We start from the raw sequence: 12,437 nt of genomic DNA, 5'->3' as shown, positions 1-12,437 counted from the left end.
CGCTGGGGTCCTGCGCTCTTCGTATTATAGCGAGGGGCGGGGCCGTTTCTCTGGGCGCTCTGCACTTGCCAATGGGGAACAGCGCGGGCCCGTCGTCTGGCCCAGGATGGGGACTCGCCTCGGCACTGAGAGCTCCCCCTGCTGCTCGCGCCTGCGCAGGGCCCGCAGCCGAGCCTGCCTCGGTCCTCCTTGCTGCAGAGAGGTTCATGCTCGTCACTGCCCCCGTCTCCTCACCCCTGGTTCTTCCAGGATTTCCCCTTTGCTCAGGAGTCTCCGCTTTTATTTCTAGTCCTGTGACCCTGCACACGCCTGGTTTGAATGGCACTCGGGGGGCTCACCGTCCATCAATCTTTGGGCCTTGCCCCACTGCTCAAATTAAAGCTGGATGGAAACTGGCTATAGCCATGTGATGCATCGAGCACAAACTGTGTGGCCAGTTGGCTGTTTTTATAGCTGGCTTGTGGTTTTTATCATGTGAGAGTGATTTTGCACGTATGGTCGACCATCTCCGTTTATTGTGCAGTTCAGTTAATGGCATAATATATGTAATATGTACCAGGGGGCTTTGGCCCCCGCATTTGTTATCTGCTGCAGTTTCATCTTTTTTTAGCGGTGTTGGCCTGGTGCTGAAGCCTGTGGAGCAGTGGTGGGCGTACCCAATTTTCATGAGGGCTCCTCATTGGCATCAGCCTTTGCGAGCTGTCAACTGGCCTATTAGTGTGCTTAACGTGCTAATTTTAATCTGTGTCCCCTACAGTGTTAACTAAATGCCTCACAAAAGTCTCACTGTATCACATCTATGCAGTTGCCTTTATCAGCCAGTTTCAGAATTTTACCAAGAAATCAAATTTAGTTAATTGGCAAGTAACAGCAGCCTTTATTTTGCTTGTAGGTTACTTGCCTTAACCTTTTATTCAGGTTAAGAGTGGTAGGAACAAACTCAGCTCCTTTTCTATCAATAAATAATATATTGTATTTATTCTACTCCACAACAGCGGGGCAGGTGGGATGAGGAAGGAGGTTCACAACTGTTTCTCTCCTCTTCCCTGTTCCTCTGAGTAGATTGTGTTGAAATCCTGAATGCAGAGAAAGGCAAAGAGCAGCAGTGGCCTCTTGTGGCTGCAGGCTGGATGTGTGCTGAGAGCCACCAAGTAATGTTACCAATGTATTGTGCTATAAACTACAACCATTGTGTACCAAAGAGAAGACAGCTGTTCACAAGATCACAGTGAACCTAACAGATGGGCCGGCACCAGTAGTCCATCAGCTGCAACTTGGTTGCACCCTGAGGAGTTAGTTTTTAAGTTTTTGTGCTTCCTACAATATTAACTTCTCACGTCGTTCTTTTGATGAGTTTTTATCCCACAGAGGAACTGGAGCTCCTGACTTCCATTTTAGCTTTGCCACCATCCTGCTGTTTTGCAAGAAGATAGGATGCGTCCAGAAAGTGTGCACGTAGCACCTTCTCTCTATTTTCTGTGTTCAGAATAATGTATACTGACTTTAATAATAAGTACAACCGTACCTGCTTGCCTTTCCATGAGCTTTGCAGAAACAGAGTTGTGGGAGCTAAAACTGGATTCTCTTCTGGCTCACGTCACCAGTAATGCTGTTAACTACATTCCACCTGCAGTATCTTTTTCTTTATTCATAGGAGTAGTACAAAAGGAAAGAGGCCAGTTTTTATTTCAGATACGAGAATGTGTATCACTGCAGAGAGAACTAAAACTCCAATTCACAGACAATTCTTTATGAGGTCACCAAGAGAAAAATATACATAAAACCCCATGTTTCTCATTTTGACAGTCACTTTCCTGAATAGTAATGCCATTTATTTTCTCTGTACCTTCCCTCCTTGTACATACAATGGATGTAATAAACCTTGCTCACTTGCCTTTTGTGCCCCTGGATGAAAGTTGCAGCATAAGTGCCCAGAGTTATTTTTGGCCTGTAGGCCAAGTAATACTTGTTTATATTTATGTGTACATACTCTTTGAAATTTTTAATCCTGTTTTTTATATATATGACTTTTAAATAAACATAAAATTCACTACAACTTCTTGTTTGCCTGGTCTCTTAACTATTCTAATCCCAAGACATTATACCCGTGTGAAAGAGCAAGTTTTCAAATAAGCTGTGACTGTCACAGCCAGAACACTAATAAGCCTTCTAGACATATCTGAGTTCAAGTAATACTTTTTTTTTTAAACATATAATGGATACTTGATATTTCTGTTGTTTCATCCAAGCTTCCTAAAATTGTGTACACACACTCACTCTCTGATTGCCCTTTAAAGACTAGTAAGTATACATTCTCATTTACATAGATGTAGCAGGGTGCTTGGGGTCAGGCAGCCTCTGGAGCCACCAGCAGGTGGGGGTCAGGGCTAATCATGGAGTCAACTGACCCAGGGAGCTGGCAGGTGAGGCTAGGCCTGATGAAGGGACTCACCTGATTGGAGGTGGCTTAGGCAGGGCCACCTTCTCGGGCCTCTCCATAATCACTCCCTCTCCAGGCTTACCCAGAGCCTCCTATAAATCCTACAAATACAAGCCCTCTCTCCCTGTCCTTCACCTGGCCTCTCAACAGGGCCCAATCTCTCAGAAGCTTCCACCTTCCTGCTAGGTGGTATTCCTTCCCCAGCTCCTAAGGTGTTACTGCCAGCCCTGCTCTCAGGGTCTGGGCTTACAGCTTGCCAAAACTTGTTAAGTAGCTCTCCACCCAAAATAATTGCCTGCCTCTGCCTTACACCCTGCCTAAATCCAGCCTTCCTCCAATCAGGTGATTCCCTTCATCGGACCCAGCCTCACCTGCCAGCTCCCTGAATCAGCTAAATCCATGATTTTGGCAAGCATGAGACAGTACAAGTAATAATTAGCCAGTGCCACTGAATTCAGTTGCCATCAAGATGAAGCAACACTGAATTTGGTAGCACCTACCTGGAGCCCCTGCAGGGAACCTACAGTTCCTGAAGGCCAAATTCTCAACCAAGCGCTGACCCCTAACTCCTGTCACTGACAGCTAATTTTACTTGGCACCTGAGGCTTGCATGTCACATACCCTGGCCGCCTGTGCTACTTATGACATGCCTGCCACTGGTTGGCCACCACTAGCCTGTCCTTTCAGCACATGGTTAATGATTTTGTGAGCTGAAAGGAAGTATAGAAAGGCTTCTAATGGTCAAGGGGTTGGGGAAGAACCCCTGCTTTTGCTGATTAGTTATTTAATGCTTGAAACATGTCTTAGGTAAACCAAAATGTAAATTCCTTCCTATATCCCAGCCTTTCCCTTTAAGGCAAAACAAGAAAACACTTCTCCCCAGTGACAGTATTCTCAGCTTTCACATCCAGTTGAAGCAGTGTTTACCTAAAACCTTTACACTCTCTACACTCAGATTTAAAATGAAAAGCATTTACCTTGGGGAGTGGGGTTCCAGTGAGGGAGAAAGAATTAAATTAGGATCCTTTCTTGTCTGTAATTCTGTCTTAGCAAAATAAATGTTTTCTATTTTCTATCACTTTTATCTGTTTGCTGAACACCTAATATTAGAACTTGATATGACCCCTTTCACTTCTCCACAAAGTCACACAAATAACACATTTGTAACATTTTGTTTGTATATTGCAGTATTGCTCGTCACAAGCATTAACACCCAAAAGCTGCCCCAACCCCCTAAATCATTTGTTTGGCAGCTTGAAAATTATGATAAGGTTTGTTTGTTTTTTAAACCATAACCCTTTTTTGGATTTCTTCACTTGTCTTTTTAGTTTTTACTTTAATATGCCTTTAGGTTTCAGCATTTCAAACCTTCCTGTGTAACCATAAGAATGAGAATAGTTTTTTGTTTATTTTTAGTGAAAGTCAAAATGTTCATATAATATAACTCTAAGTTATCAGGCTTTAAGGGAAAAAAATACCAAATACCCAAAGATTCTTGATGTTGTTGTGAGAATTGGGAACACTCAAATTATATATTTTTTCATGGAAGAGCATGTGGCAAAAGGGGAAGATACATTGCCAGTATGGCAGAGGAGGTTTTGTCCTAGCACTAATCTGGCTGTACTTTGTGTGGGGAAAGTACATTGGTTTTCAATGCTGTCAAAAAGGAAATTCATTCAGTAAAACTCTTTTCCTGAAAATATAGTAGAGTGGGGAAAAAAATCAATATTCAGTGTTCATTGTGCAAAGGTGTTCCAAAAGTGGTAGCCAAACAGGTGCATAAAATGTGTTTAACTGCTTGAGTGACAGATTATTTCTACTTGGAGAGCAATACATTGGGCACATCATTTAGGAGTAATTTTTTATGCTTTATTAATCAGGGTTTAATTCAAACTGGTGATCTAAAAGATAAAGTCACCCTACTCTTTGACAATAAACTGAGCTCTCTGATTCCCCTCATTTCATGTTTAACAGCTGCGGATTTGTATACCAGTAGTAATTATGCTTTATTCATCCATTGCGGTTTTAAGACACAGCTTTACCTTTGAGGTAGCATGGAACTGCTGCTACAAGGCAAATTCTATTTTAAAGAGGCAAAATTCTTTGCTGGGCTTGCATAGTGAATTTGACCGCTTATGTATTAAGAAGTTTTGATATACTTCCCTCTGCATGCAGAGCCAACACCCCTGGGAAATATATAGGAAGCGAAGGGTATTCTATACTGCAAGGGACACTTGGTGACAGCAGGCTCTGCAATCCAGGGACATAGTGTCTCACTGCGCTATCCACTATGAGCATTTATGGTTATCAAGAAGCATTCTTCCTTGTTTCTCTAAATTTCCTGAATCTGACATGGAAATAGATATGATTGCAAATCCAGCCTATAAAAAAGTATGCTGCAGATGTGTGTTAAGCTATTTTGTTTCATTTAATTGGAAAGTCTTGGCAACAAACACACACAGCCTTAGAATATAATTCATGCATCATCTATTTTCTTTCTGAATTATTACTTTAAAAAAAAGACAAGCCATAGTTTTTGACTATTTTATGCATCAAAAACACACATTGTGTTTGTATTATTTGTAAAAACTACCCAATGGCCAGTCTGATGTACATCAAGAAATATCTTTAGCAGAAGTAACCATCAAGGTGTATGCTATAATTAAGTACAGTAATAAACTGCTCATAACATGAAGAAAGTAATTCTGTTAGGCTTAGGCACCAGATGTGCAGGGGCATGCAATTGCAGCGGCAAAAACAGTAGCGGAACATATTTGTGCTGCTACTTTTTGCTCAAGTGCAAGCCCCTGCTTGTGTGCTTTGGTGAGGGACAAATTGTCCCACTTTGAGCAAATTGCCCTTGCCAGCTTCTGGAGGAGCTAGGGCACAACTGCAGGAGTGGAGACACTCTGGCCAGCAGCTAGAATCACCCTGGAGGACCAAGCTTCTGTGTCTTCTGATCCATGCTTCTGTTGTGCCTGCTGCACTTATTTTCCCAACATTTTTTTCTTCCCCGCCCCCCCGCCTTTTTTTTTCTTTTTCTTTTGCTACCAGGATTTCCCAGTAGCAGATTTTGGCCCCACCACTGCAAATTTGCAGCACAGGGCACTCCCAACTGGAGTACTGCGACCAGCTCTGGGCACCGCACTTCAACAAGGATGTGGTAAAGCTCAAGAGAGTCCAGGGAAGGCCCACCTGTATTATTAGAGACTTGCACAGCAAGCCATATGAGGAAAGGCTGAGGGATCTGGGACTATTCAGCCTGAAAAAGAAAAGGCTGAGAGGGGACTTGGTAGCAGCTTACCGCTATGTCAGGGGAGTACATCAGGGGCTCAGTGAACAACTGTTCACCAGGGTGCCCTTGGGGAAAACCAGGAGTAATGGCCACAAACTCCTGGAAGACCATTTCAGGCTCAACATTAGGAAAAATTTCTTTACAGTTAGGGTGTCCAGACTGTGGAATAAGCTCCCTCTGGAGACGGTGCAATCGCCTACTCTGGAAATCCTCAGGAGGAGACTAGACAATCATCTTGCTGGGGTCACCTGACCCCACCTGTCATTTTTCCTGCCTGGTGCAGCAGGCTGTACTTGATGATCTTCTCAGGTCCCTTTCAGCCTTACAGTCTATGAATCTACAAACATTCCTCATGTGCAGTTTGTGCTGCCACAAAGAAGTTTGCAGCACCACAAACTGTACACGCCTGCTTGTCTGGATGCAGCCTGTGCGTCAAAGTCTGTTAATTCCTCCCACAAGTCTGAATATTAGTCTGTAATCATGAGGTAGTTTGTAGCAAAAAGGTGTATTCCTACTTTTCTCCCTTTTGGAGATGCTGTGTATTTTCGTTGTCTCTTTTTACTACTTTGCCTGTATTTCCCCATATGTATCGCATCTGCTAACCAGGTTGCAAATATTTCTGGTCATGTTTGTTCAGCATATAGCATCTCTGGCTTTCTGAAGAAAGATTCCTGTTCCTGTATGGCTCCAATGTATTCTGAAAGAACTTTTATCTGGGTATTTTGATTTGGCTGCCTTTATTTTGTATGAGGCAATTTGTATGATTATTTCACCTCAATAATTCCAGTATTCTTGAGAAGCAGGTTAGTCTTCTTCCCTGGTATCTGTTCATTTTGACAGAATGACAGGTGTGAAAACTTATAAATCTTTGTACTGTATGGTTTTGTTCATAGATCCTTTTCATCCACAGCCTTGAATCAGGCACAATGCTGTCTAGGTTGATGTGATATTTTCTATGTATTTCTGTGATTTCTGTGTTTCCAACAGATTGAAAATCCCAGATTTTTTGCTCTACTGCTATATTTTCATGCTGCCAAGATTAGCAGTTGACTGATATATCAGTCCATATCAGATTGGGAATGATAAAAGGAAATTGATATTATCAGCAATTCACCTTTTTTGGCCAGTGTAGCTGATAATGTCACCGATAAATGGCACGTGCATGCACGCAGCCACAGCATGCACATGGCCAGGAATGTAGCTGGGCAGCTTGAAGACCAGCGTCCCTTCAGTAAGTCTAGGAGGGGGGAAGGGGTGTGGGGGAGGGAAGGGGGTGCAGATTGAGGGCCGCATAGTGAGGTGGGGAGTGGGGCTGAGGCAGGGAAGGACAGGGGAGTGGGGCAGGACAGGGCGCAGGATGAGGCCATGGGCAGCTTGTCTGGGGGCACAGGAGGGTGGTCGGGCTGCCAGCTGTGGGCTTAGAGCCAGGGGCTGCACCAGCCTCTTCCTGGTGGTGGGGCTGGGCTGGGGCTGTGCTCAAGAAGGGCGGCAACAGCACTGGGATGAGTGGCTATGGTGAATTTTGGAGTAGCTGTAGCCCACACTGTAGCCCCCCCACTCCCCCTTTCAGCACTACTGCTGCCTGCCCCACCCCTGTCCACCCTGAGCGTAGCCTTGGCCCATCCACCCCACTGAGAAGAGGCCAGCACAGCCCCTGGCCCTGAGCCCACATCAAGCAGCCCACCTTTTCTCTGTGCACAAATCTAGGGGGCACATGCCCCCCGCCCCGCACCGCCTCCTCCGGGAGTGTGCACAGCAGCAGGAGTCGCCCTCACACACTCCCCAGATGAGCTGCCTTCAGCTCCATGCCATGCCCCACACTGCTGTGGCTGGGCAGGCCACTTCCTCCCTCACCGTGGGGGGCCTCAATCTGCCCCCTTCCATGCCCCTTCCCCCCCACAGACTTACTGGCCAGACACTGCTCTACAAGCCGCTGGACTGCATATTGGCTATCGGATTGGTATCAGTTGATATGGCTGGTTAACAATCGACCATTGGTATCAGCCAAAGAAGTCTATCGGTGCACCCCTCGCCAAGATAAAGTCAGCTGTGTACATTTCAGTCCCTTCTTCATAATGTACAATACTGTTACAGTGTTGCAGTTACTGTAGCCTGCACTGAAGGTATTTTCAGGCAGCTACCAGTGGCTTTCTAAGCCCCTCCTTCAGATGTTACATTTGTTGCAGGATATATGCAAGTTTTTCCCTAACAAATGGTAACTAACAAGAAGTTAAAATAAATTTGTCCCAAGAGAAAAACAGCCAGTCTGCCACAAATCAGTTGGCCCATGACAAAGTTGCTGTTTCAAACAGCAACTTCTTTGTCATGCTGCAACAGATTTAATGTCTGGGTTGGTCTCTACACTCCATAATCCCAACAATGCTCTGCTCACCCTTCTCCCTTCATTCCCTCCCTTCCCACCTGCTGCCCCCACACTCCCTCCCACCCCACAGCTGCCTTGCAGATGCTGTTTCTGGTTAGGAGGCTTGCCTGCTGCCCTATTTCCACCACTACCCTGCAGCCATGGGGACAGAGCTGCTTGTGCAGCAGCTGCCTATTTGGGGAAACCTCTCCCAGGTAGCCTGAAAGCCAGAAACTTTAAATGGATCCCAGGCTGCATGCCAGTTAAAATGCCATGTGCACAGCCTAGCACCAGGGAGCAGTTCCCTGGAGCTGGGCTGTCCATGTGCTCAAAACTCTGAAGGGCATACAAGCTGCCCAGCACAGTGCTACTCAAACACCCTCCAAAAATCCTGATGCCAGGCAGGCACCCAGAGCAGCCCCGCTTCCTGTGTGGGGGGCCACTCTGCTCCATAGGGTGCCCAGAAACAGTCCTGGTTAGGCAGCAAAGGTGAAAGGGCTCCCTGCAAGCAGCAGCAGTGGCTGATGAGGGATCTCCGCCTCCCATCAGCTCCTACTGCTGTTTTCAGGGGAGCCTTTTCCACTCTTGCCTCCAGTGCAAGCAACAGCAATGCACTGATTAGGGCAGAAATCCCCAATTTAGCCCCTGTCACCTTGGGAGGCTTGCAGGGAGTCCTCACCACCCTTGCCACCTACCAGCAAGGTTGATGGGGCTGTCTGCAACCCTGGAACTTTAAAAGGCTGCTGATGCTCCAATACCAGAAGCCCACGGAAGCACCAAGAACATTAAAAGGACTACCTTGGAGCCAGGAACACTTTAAGGCTAAGTATAGGCAGTCAAAAAGCCTGAGGCTGAATCAATTCAATCTTTGCAGGCTATCAAGCTGCACAGATTGAACCAATAAGCAAGTGAATAGACATTCACTTTTGATTCTGGAAATGCAGCCGCATGCCTGCAGTGGCCCAAGCCAGAAGCTTGGGGGTGCCAAAGCATGCCTCCCTGCTGGGCTGGAGCAGACAGCTTGGACCAAAGCTAGCCTGCCCATCCTGTGAGGAGGGGGTGGGGGTCAGAGGTGCAAAGCATGCTAGAGGACTGTGAGTTAATTTAAATCTGGAGGGGATCAGACAGAATTTCAACAAACTGATTTAAGCTAAATCAGTTAAGTCTGATACTACATCCATCCAGGTTTATCTTAAACTCGTTTGGGCTATTTTGAAAGTGTTTTATGTGCACTGAACTTCTGTTGTGTTACAGATTTGAACTGGTTTCTGATTGCTTATACTGGTTTATGTGTAATTTCTGTCCCTACCCTAAGGTCTTGCAAGTCTGTCACTGAGCCTGTCCAGGTGGCAAAACCTTTAAAGTTCTTGGGGGTCATGGGGTGGGGCATGGAGCAGCCCCTTGTCACCCACTGTTGCTTCACTGGCTGGCTGAAGAGGATACTTTTGTGATTAACTTTGTTGCTCTCCAGCCTTCGGGTTTTGAATCTGTAGCCGCACTTCAAAACTTTGAAGCATGACAAAAATAACATCTGGAAGGGGCCTAAAAATACTCAGATTAGGTATGGTTACTTCCTACTCAAAGGTTGGACCATGTAGCAGCCATTGTGCAAAATAGCTCATTTGTATCTGATATTATTTTATTTCCTTTTTTATCCAGTCCCACTGCATAATTCAGAATGGGAAAACTGAAAAAATGACAATGTGCAGTTACAAAACATATGCATTTTCATGTCCGTTTCCTTAAAGACAAGAATCTGATTATTTTTTCTCTCTTCCTTTTCCCTCCTTCTAAGGTGAAATGTTATTTTACAAAAAATTTTAATTATAATTTCAAACCTGCTAGAGCCAACTTGCTTCTAACACCACACTCAGAGTTTAAGAGGGATAATTAAGACAATGCAATTTTCAAACTCTATTCCTTCCTCCTCATATTCAGTCCTCTCTCATATAGCAGTTCCTGAAAGCAGAATTCTCTACCATGTACATCAACTTGCTATCGTGGCCCCTGTCGTTATGCCAGTTACTCTCCACCAGAATTCATGATTCACATTATAAACCCAGAGGATACATCCTGATGAGCATGCACATGCAGTTTGTGGTGCCTCAAAGCAGTATGAGACACTGCAAACCACACGCGGTTTGCAGGTACCTGTCAGGTACCTGTTTGCTACACTGTTAATTTGCAGCAGGGCAGGGGGGGTTTTGTTGCTTGGTTGGTTGGTTGGTTGGTTGGTTTTTTTGGGGGGGGGGAGGGGTTTGACACCAAGACATGCCAGCATCAAAAAAACTGCTGCTGAAAAAGGTGGTGCAGCATCAAAAAAACTGCCGCTGAAAAAGGTGGTGCAGTGCACACAGCAGCAGCGTGTATCACCAGAAAGGGAGCCTGCCATCCAGAGCCATGCTCTGGCTGCCGACCAGGCTGCAAGTGGCTGGCTCAGCACTGCTGCTGCCCTGGGTGGCCCCAGGACCCCAGATAAGGCTGCTGTGGCCAGCATAGGTGCTGGCCCCAGCCTCCCCTACCCCATCCAGGTCACTCTGCCCCATGCTGGAGCTCATGTGCAGGGCCATTCTCAGGGACAAATAGCAGAGGCAGAAATGTGTGCTGCTGCTATTTGTCCCATGGGAAATGCTCACCCCAGCACATGCACGCTCAGCGAGATGCACCCACAGATTTCAAACAGGAATCCATAATGTCAAAATCACTGATTTGTTTGGTCTTTTTGAGGTTTTTTACAGCACTGGAATTGTTCTATTATTTTTCCATAGTCAGGAAATTAATAAAAGCTAAGAGCTGCAGTTTTCCAAGGGGTACCTTGAGTCAAAAAGGTTTAGAACCACTGAATTACAGAGAGAGTCAGTAGGGAATGATTTTAAAGAAATTGTGTTTAAACATATTAATGAACTCCGTAGAGGTATCTGGATATTACTTGGGCAGTCACTGTTATTACCTGTTACTGCCTGAAGACATTGGGCTTGATCTAATATTACCAAGTTGGTTTTTTTTGGTTGGGCTTTTTTAATCACATAGACTTCAGTGGAAGCAAGCTTGTGGCCTAAACTTCATACAGCACTGTGCATGAGAGGAGGCCTGGGACTGGAATCCTTACTGCATGCCTGCAGTACAGAGAAGCAGTCAGTGCTTACTGAGTCAGGTAGGTGGATGAGCATATTATTGGCTGAATTTCAGTAAAAGTACTCAACCTACATTTTATTTTGCAAAGTAATTGTGTTCTTTTTATTATTTTAAATGACAAAAATCCTTTGTCCCTGTATATTGATGAGATGGTCTGTGACTGTTACTTCAACAGCATGCAGCAATATAAGTGAAATCACTGTGACAAGTCCCCAAAGTATTTTTTTTTAAATACTGGTAGTATTTCTTAAAACAAGAGGCAGTATGTTTTTGTTTTGAGAAGAATCAAGATATCCTTTGTTTTCTTTCAAAGAGATCCAATCACCCTAAAACTTTACAATTGCACATTATTTCTTCACTTTCTGTCCTTAGAGACAGGTAATATTTTTAAAAGTAATGTAATGCAAGAAGTGTGGTACAATAAGGTAAGTTTCACATTCCTGTGGTTTTTCACAGGGAAAACACTTTAATTTTATGCTTCATGCTACTGAAATGCAGCCAGCTCTGAAATGCAGATGGAAGAAGGGGAAATTTGACTCAGTAATACTGAGGTAGTGTCACACCAGGTCATGAGTCACCTGGGGTCTGGAGAAGCAACCGAGATCGGAAGGAGCATGCAGTCTGAGCACAGGGGAGCCAGGAAGCCAGAAGCTAATGTATCTGGAGGGTCTGGCAGAGTGGGGGGGTCAGAAGGCCAGATGGGTTGGGTATTTGATAGATCGAACCAGGAGTAGGGTTAGGGAGCCAGTAGGTCAGGCCAGTCTCAGGGTCTGTTGGCAAGTGGGGTTAAATAGCCAAAAAACCTTTCAAAGAGCCACGAGCCTGAAACAACATCACTTTAAACCCAGTTGCCTAGACACTACTTCTTCCAGCACAGGTATTTTTATAGGAAGGGGAAAGGGTCAGCTGATGCTGGCTTGCCACTCCAGTGGTAGGAAGTGGGTGAATGGCTACCCTCTGAGGGAAGGCTCTATGTCCCACCTAGATATCCAGCTAAGGAGGTGGCAGACTAGGTGGTATGAGGCCATGGCATGATAGGTAGTGTCTACACTGATAAAAAGCAGTGCAGGATTGTTAGTATCTATACAGAGCGAAATCTTGGCATTTACAATTTCATCCAGATCATGGTATCTCACTTTATCACAAATGCTGAAAGGTAAATGTGGCGGAGCACAGGGTGTCTCTGCCACTTTAAGGGCCTGGAG

This window comes from Alligator sinensis, unplaced genomic scaffold (genome assembly GCF_000455745.1).
Source record: "Alligator sinensis unplaced genomic scaffold, ASM45574v1 scaffold286_1, whole genome shotgun sequence".
Lineage (NCBI taxonomy): Eukaryota > Metazoa > Chordata > Crocodylia > Alligatoridae > Alligator > Alligator sinensis.
Note: the sequence above shows the minus strand (reverse complement) of the source record.